Source organism: Marmota flaviventris, chromosome 8 (assembly GCF_047511675.1).
Source record: "Marmota flaviventris isolate mMarFla1 chromosome 8, mMarFla1.hap1, whole genome shotgun sequence".
In the NCBI taxonomy this organism is placed as follows: domain Eukaryota; kingdom Metazoa; phylum Chordata; class Mammalia; order Rodentia; family Sciuridae; genus Marmota; species Marmota flaviventris.
This window is the reverse complement of record NC_092505.1, coordinates 108,251,665-108,259,275: the sequence shown is the minus strand read 5'-3', so window position 1 is coordinate 108,259,275 and position 7,611 is coordinate 108,251,665.

The following is a 7,611-nucleotide window of genomic DNA, read 5'->3' as shown; positions in this document are numbered from 1 at the left end:
TCATTTTTATGTAAAATAAACTAAAATGGGGCTGAACAGCAAACTAACTTTCAGGATATAAAAGCTTAGTCATATTGAAAACAAGTCCTCGAGGAAGAAAATTGATAAAGACCCCACACGTCTGAGTCTTTGGAAGAGATGGGGTTATAAAATGGTAGAATGAAGTAGCAAATCGGGCCAGAAGGGGTGATTCACTCCCACGGTGGAGCTACCGCCTTCAATGAAGGGAAACGAAGCCCAGTTAAGAGGAAGAAAAGAGTTGTTTTGTGATTTGGGCAGCACATCCACATCCACATGATAGCTTCAATGGAAAAAAATAGAAAATGCAGAGGAAAAGAGTCCATGATAAATATCAGTGCTTATTAGAATAAACCAGAAGATGAATTTGAGGTTCCTTAGTTTGGTTTTGCTGAACTTAAGATTCATGCAGCTAAAGAGGCGGAGAGAGCAGATGGCTGAGTAGGGACCCTCAGGATCATTTCCCTACAGGAGCACCACATCGAGCAGCAAGCTCCTCTCTCAGCACACACCTTCAGGAGGACCAAGGAAGTAAGGAGACAGACTGCCCCTGTCACTCTTCGCCCACACCTAGGCAGCCCAGCCCCGAGAGGGCTGCCTCCCACCTGGAAGAGGGAGGGCCAGATTTGATAGCCGTGCCCCCAGCGCACCAGCACCCCACAGACCCAGCCCTGGAACTGCACGGGCAGAAGTGATGCCCAGCATGATCTCATTCACACTTGGATCTGAAACGTGGCCTCTAGAAGTTGAATGTGGAGTGGTGCTTACCAGGACCTGGGGGTTGGGGTGGGGGTGGAGAAGCTGGGTTAATGGGTACTAAGTCACAGTTACTTAGAAACAGAACTTCTGGTGTAGAATGTATAAAGAACTAAAATAACTTACTGCCAAGACAAACAACAAATCAAAAAACAAATAACCCATTAGCAAATGGACAAAAGAACTGAATGTCCACTCCTCAAAAGAAGAAATACCAATGGCCAACAAATATATGAGAAAATGTCCAGAAATCAGGGAAAAGCAAATCAAAATTACCCTGAGATCTCATCTCACTTCAGTCAGAATGGCAATGATCAAGAACACAAATAACAATAAATATGGGGAAAATATATATATTGTTGGTGGGACTTGAAATTAGTGTCACCACTCTGGAAAGTAGTTTGGAGAGTCCTCAAAAAACTAAGAATTGAACCACCATATGACCCAGCTGTCCCACTCTTTGGTATATATCCAAAAGATCTAAAACCAACATGCTATAGTGATACAGCCCATGAATGTTCATAGCAATAAACATAATAGCCAAGCTATGCAACAAACCTTGGTGCCCTTTTCAACGGATGAATGTATAAAGAAATTGTGATATATATATATATACATATATATATATATATATATATATATATATGTATATATATATATATGTATATATATATATATATATGTATATATATATATATATATATATATATATATATATATATATATATAATGGAATATTACTCAGCCATAGAGAAGAATAAACTTAAGGCATCTGGGAAATTGATGGACCTGGAGAACTTCCTGCTAAGTAAAATATGCTAGCAGCAGCGAGACCAAGGGGAGAAAAAAGAAAGAAAATAAAAGTAGAGGAGTTAATGACAATAGAAGAGAGATCTATGGAGTAGCGGAAGGGGATTGAGGGGAGGGAGGAGGGACAGGAGACTGGAAGAGTAGAAGAAGGCATCTGACGTGACTTTCCCATGTACGCACATGAATATCACAGTCACTTTCACCTTCATGCACAGTCACAGGCATTAGTAATAAAACTCCAAAATAAATAGTAGAAAGATTAGTAAAGTACAGGTAAGGGAATGGGGGGGGGGGGGACAGGGGGAGGAGGGAGATGGGAGGAGGATGACAGGTGGGAGGAGGAGGACAGAGGGAGGAGGAGGACAGAGGAAGCACTAGACTGAACTGGAACAGGTTGTAGTCAGTGCTTGTGTAATTATATCAAATGATCATTCATAACTAAACTGAACTAATAAAAATGGAAGTAAATATCTCACTACCAAAAAAATTGGCCAAATACCTATTCACTTCTGAACACTTCATTTTTTTCATCGGTTTATATATCTGTGTTTATGAGAGTATCACAGTTTTGATTACCTATCATAGCAGTGCAATATATTAAACTCTGATCGCTACACTTAAATAAATAAATGCCATACAAATAAATAAATAAATAAATAATTTTGTAAAGATCCAGATCATTTTCTTTCTTCAAGGAAGATTGACAGTTTCCCCACCGGGAAGTGACTCTTTGAATCCTGTAGGACTGATAAGAACCAGTCCTACTGTTATGGAAATTACGGAAAAATAAGGGAAATTATGGCCTATACTTGAAGATGCATAAGAGCCAGGTTTACTCAGCACTGGTGTGGGCTCCTTGGAGTCTTCTCCAAAGGCTGAGGAGATACAGCCCTTTGTTCAGTGTCTACACAGTACAGACTTCCGGGTGTCAAGAGGTTCTCCTGCAAGTAGCTATGATGTGTCCCCCTTTCTCTGGAAAGCTCTGGTTCCTGCCCAAGCTGCTGAGCAAGCAGGATTATAGGAGCAGAAATGAGCAGGTTGCAGCTATTAACAGAGATCAAAAGAAACATTTTTGGAAGAACTTGCTGCCTTCACTAGGCTGTGGTTTTTAAGGCTCTATCTCCACTCTTGTGTAGCCTTTGTTCCTGGAGTGTAGGTATCCATGATCCTTAGAGGGAGAGCTTGGTGTCTTCAATGCCAACTGTTCTTCTGATGAGGCCTTAGTTATAATCTTTGGGTCCTTGGTGTCTGAGCATTAAAATTAGATAAACCCCATCCCCCAATAAAAAGGCCTGGTGTGCTTTGCACAGTAGGCTGACTATAAATAACAACATAACAGACATTCCAAACAGCTAGAAGAGAGGATTTTGAAAAAAAAAAAAAAGTAATAGAGTTTGAGGAGACAGGTATATTAAAGCTGATTTGGGTATCAGACAGCGTATACATGTATAGAAACATTACATGCTACCTCATTCAGACATACAATATTTATTTTATATATGTTAACAATAAATTTGAATTTTTGAAAAATAAATTTAAAAAACTGTGAAAACTGCAAAAATAGATTCATATAGCTAAGATATGCTAATTCTCAGTCCCTGCAGTTAAAACATATAGAATGCACACATTTTACTCTACGGAAGAAATGCACATTTACCTGTCTTTCTACTCATGGTAGGTAAAGAGACCACCTACCTTCAGTCAAGTATGACTGCTTATAAATATGCAGTGAATTCATATAATATTTGCAAAACATTTTCTGAGGGAGATTGGATTAATTTGCTAACCAAGGTGTTTCTTATAGCAAGGAAAATGTTCTGCAAATAATACAAAATCCATTGTCTCATTTTATTGTTTGAAAATGAAAATATTAAAGAACAATTAAACCAAGGCTTTGGTTCAATTTGTACTTCAATGGGGTATAAGAAATTTTTCAGAGATCAAATATTTGATAATGGAGGAACACACTAAAAGTGAATACACTTTTTCTATAATAAAAAAATCACTCAAACATTTGGAATCATGCTCTGTACTCTCAAAGCAGTTGAACATGGCTTCATAGGTAAACATTCTATTAAACTTGAGATTCAAATTAGATATGGGTATATGAAATCTCCTTTCTTATTTTTACAATAAAATTAAATATATTGCCATGAACATATTATTCTAATAGATGAAATTTCGTTCCTTTAGATAAGGAAGAAATTTACAAAGTCTTAGAAAGTTATATAGTAGGTAATCATAGAAATTCTGAAATTATCACACTAACTTATTATTTTCAATGACCACTTCTCTTTCACAAAATTTTTTTTCTTTTTCTTTCTCTCTCTCTCTCTCTTTTTTTTTTTTTTTGCAAAGCTTGTGAACTCACTCTCATTAACAAGAATATAGTCTTCTTTCTCTTTTAATATACTGACATACTGCCCTCTTTGGAATAAATGCTATCGTTAAATAAGAGAATGATATTAACAATTGTCAGAGTAAAGCCTAGTGCTGTTGATCAAAACCCTTTGTGAGTTTAAAGTCATCTTTCATAACCAGGTTAGAAAATGATGCTTGGCTCTCGAGATTTGGCTACATTTATTGTACACTAAGGTACATGTACACTAAGGTATTGGATTCTATGACTACTGTGTTCTTCATTAGCTTGTGCTCAAATTCCCATGTTTGGCCATAAGAAGCTAAGAAATAATCTATCTGGCATAATAATTACTTAGTAAGAAAAGACAGAAAAGTCAAAGATCTTTTCCAATAATTGCCATCATTAATATCAGAAAAAAAATTGTTACTTATTCCATATTCCAGTAATCATAGATCAGAATTGTCAATTGTTAATATTGTATAAAGTGTTTGGTACACAAATAAAAGATATTTTGTTGCTGAAACATTAGTCTTTGTAAAATAAAAAAGGAACTGAAGCATTCAAATAATTAGCTCTTGCAAACCAGATTCAATAAATTAATCATTTTAACATTTCTGTTTTGTATCTATTAACTGATAAATAATAATGTACTACTGTGTTTATAATATGTCAACATAATATTTGTATTAATCATAATGTTTAAAGGAATAACTTGCATGATTTTTTGTGACATATGCGAATTGAAAAATATTTTTCATGGTAGTCTTACTTTTTATGTCGTACTTTATTATACATTCATGATCAAATGTTACAATTCATGTTACAGTTACAGGATAGCTTACAGTTTAAAGTGTCTCACAACTAAATACCTTTAAGTTAGCAAAATCAGGAGATTTTCATAATAGCATGAATAAAATATAAATAAATAGTTACTATATAAAGAGAGTGTCAGCTTGTTGAAAATTTCAACTTCAAGTGTTCACCCAGGTGGAAAACTTTCCTGGGTCCTTCCCTACCCAGCTACTCAAAATTCCCAAACTGCTCCACAACTTCAGCTCTCCCTCTCACTGTTTAACTATTCTTCACAGTATTTATTACCTCCTGAAATATTACAAAATGTATTTAATTTTTTATATTTGCTACCATGTCCACAGCACCTCTAATAATTCCCATGACAGATCATTCATTAAATAGCTGAAGAATGAGTGAATGACAGGCTCCAGTATAAAATAAGAGCCTATTTATAAATTCAAAAGTTGAGAGGAGTTTAGTGAATTCAATACCACTTCCTGAAAACCAGTTAGCTCTCTCTATGCCAGTAACAGACAATATAAGAAATTGAATTGAAACAAGACATTTACCACACCAGGACTTGTAGAATCTAGGTTGCGTCTACAAAAGATATGCAAGAATTTTTTTTCTGTGAAATTATTAAACCTTAGGGAAACAACTTCAAGGAGATCTAAATACAAATACCATGTTTAAGGATTCAAGGCTGTGTAGGGCAAAGATGTCAGTGCTCCTCAAATTAATCACCAAAATTTTAAAAATCCCTATCATTTTGTCAATGCAAATATTATTTGGTAGTCTAACAGGCAAGAATATCCAAGAAAATCTTTAGGACAAGAGACAATGAGTGCAGATAATAGCAGTGCATCCTGACAACACAGTGTTTGCCTGGGATGGGCCCGCAGACCAGGAGAACTAGGTAGAAAACCCAGGAACGGTCATGGATCGTATACATTTATTTTAATATATTATAGGATCACATCATATGTGGCTTTCCCAGCAGAAAAAAAAGAGAAACTGAATCCCTAACTCACTTTACATTTAAAAACTTATCTCCCAGTATGCTAAATATGAAAGGGCAAAATAAAAATTCTTTTTGAAAAAAGTTCTCGGAGCCATCTTAAAGATTTTGAGTAAAAAGTTATTTTACATAAAATTGAAAGATTTTTATAAACATAATGCAAAATATATAAGTCTCATAGGAAAAATGGAAATATTCATCTACATTAAATTCTAAAATCTGTGTTTATCAAAATAGCATGAAAGAAATTTTTAAAAATCTGAGAAGGGAATTTTCTCTCCTTATCATCATTAAAATACTGCTCTCCCAAAATATACTAACTTAATCTCACAGAAATTGCTAAGAAAATGGCAATCAATAGAAAACTGGATAAGGGCCTAATAGAACATCTACAAAATGCAATTTTAGCTAATAACCATAAAAAGATGCTCAACTTTGCTAGCAATAATACAGCAAGTTAAAACCAACAAGGTTTGCACACCTCAACCAATCATTAGAAAAAATATTTAAAATCTGACACCATCACACAATGGCATATACATGAAGCAACAGGAACTTCTGTCCACTGGCAAAATGATGCGCAGTGTGGTCCAAACACATGCAAAATTCAACTGGCATTCTGTAGGAAGCTAAATAGACATGACATTTGATCCAGGGATTCCATTTGTGAACTAAAGGCATGGTTATGTCAACAAAAAAAAATTACAGATGTAAACAAAATGGAAAATGCATTGTAGAATAATCTGAAAACGCAATACTTTTCAACAGAGGAGCTAAATAAAGAAAGGTTCCTCCCCGTGACTCTACCCAAACCTCAGAGGGAATGAAGCAGAGCAAAGCAGATGGTATCAAGTAGCGTTTAAAATCATAAAGTTCAAACACAGGAGAGATATATCCATAAGTGATAACTTATTTAAAACCAAAGGAAACATGTGAAGATCATCATAAAAGTCAGCATGGCCGGGACATCTGCGTGAAGGGGTGATGGTCCCACGTTGGAGACGGGGCACAAGCCCTCTAGTTTTTAACCTCAACAGTGGGCATGTGGGTATACATTTTATTAAAACCCTTTAAGAGAACGCATATACACTCTGTGTCAATGATATTTTTATAGCATTATACATTCTTCTGTGTAGATGGTATTTTTAATAAAGAAAATGGAAATTCCCTAGTGAAACGAATCGTTTTTCCAGCACTCCCCAGTTGAATTACTGTGCTTGTCCAAGATGCTGCATCCAGATAGGAGGTATTTGGTTATAATTTTTCTCACTCTAACACATTCCAGTTTTGAACTCTTGACTCTTCAAAATGTCAAATATAATTATAATGTGGTATTTTTCTTAAGCATGTGCAATTAAAAGGGCACCATTGAATTGTGGTAGTGCGTAATGTTTTCCAACTGCCAGAGGTACAGAGTATCATTTTATGTGTATTTTCTGCTGCTGAAGACTATTTTGAAGGTTTGTATAATGGTGGAAGGCTCTCCTTCACTCCACCAAACTCTTCTAACTTGGGATAGAAGTCAAGATGCTGCTTCCAGAATCCCAGCCATTTAGAACCATTCCCCAGGCATCATATGGGCAGTTTTTGAAGCTAGAATTGTCCAAACACGATTGCTGTTTCTTCATAGTTTGTAGGAATCAAGGATGAATTTGGGCTGTGCTGAGAAGAAAGACATCCCTGTTCAGTTGATTAAACATGCATTTCAGTAAGTAGAGAAAGTTCATAGCAACAAATTATAGTTCTACTTGGTTTCTCCTACACCATCTTTTACAGAAAATTCTTCAACCCAACATATTTCATACCTCAGCATTTTCTTCTTTCCCACGATCCCTAACACTTTGTTCTATTTTGT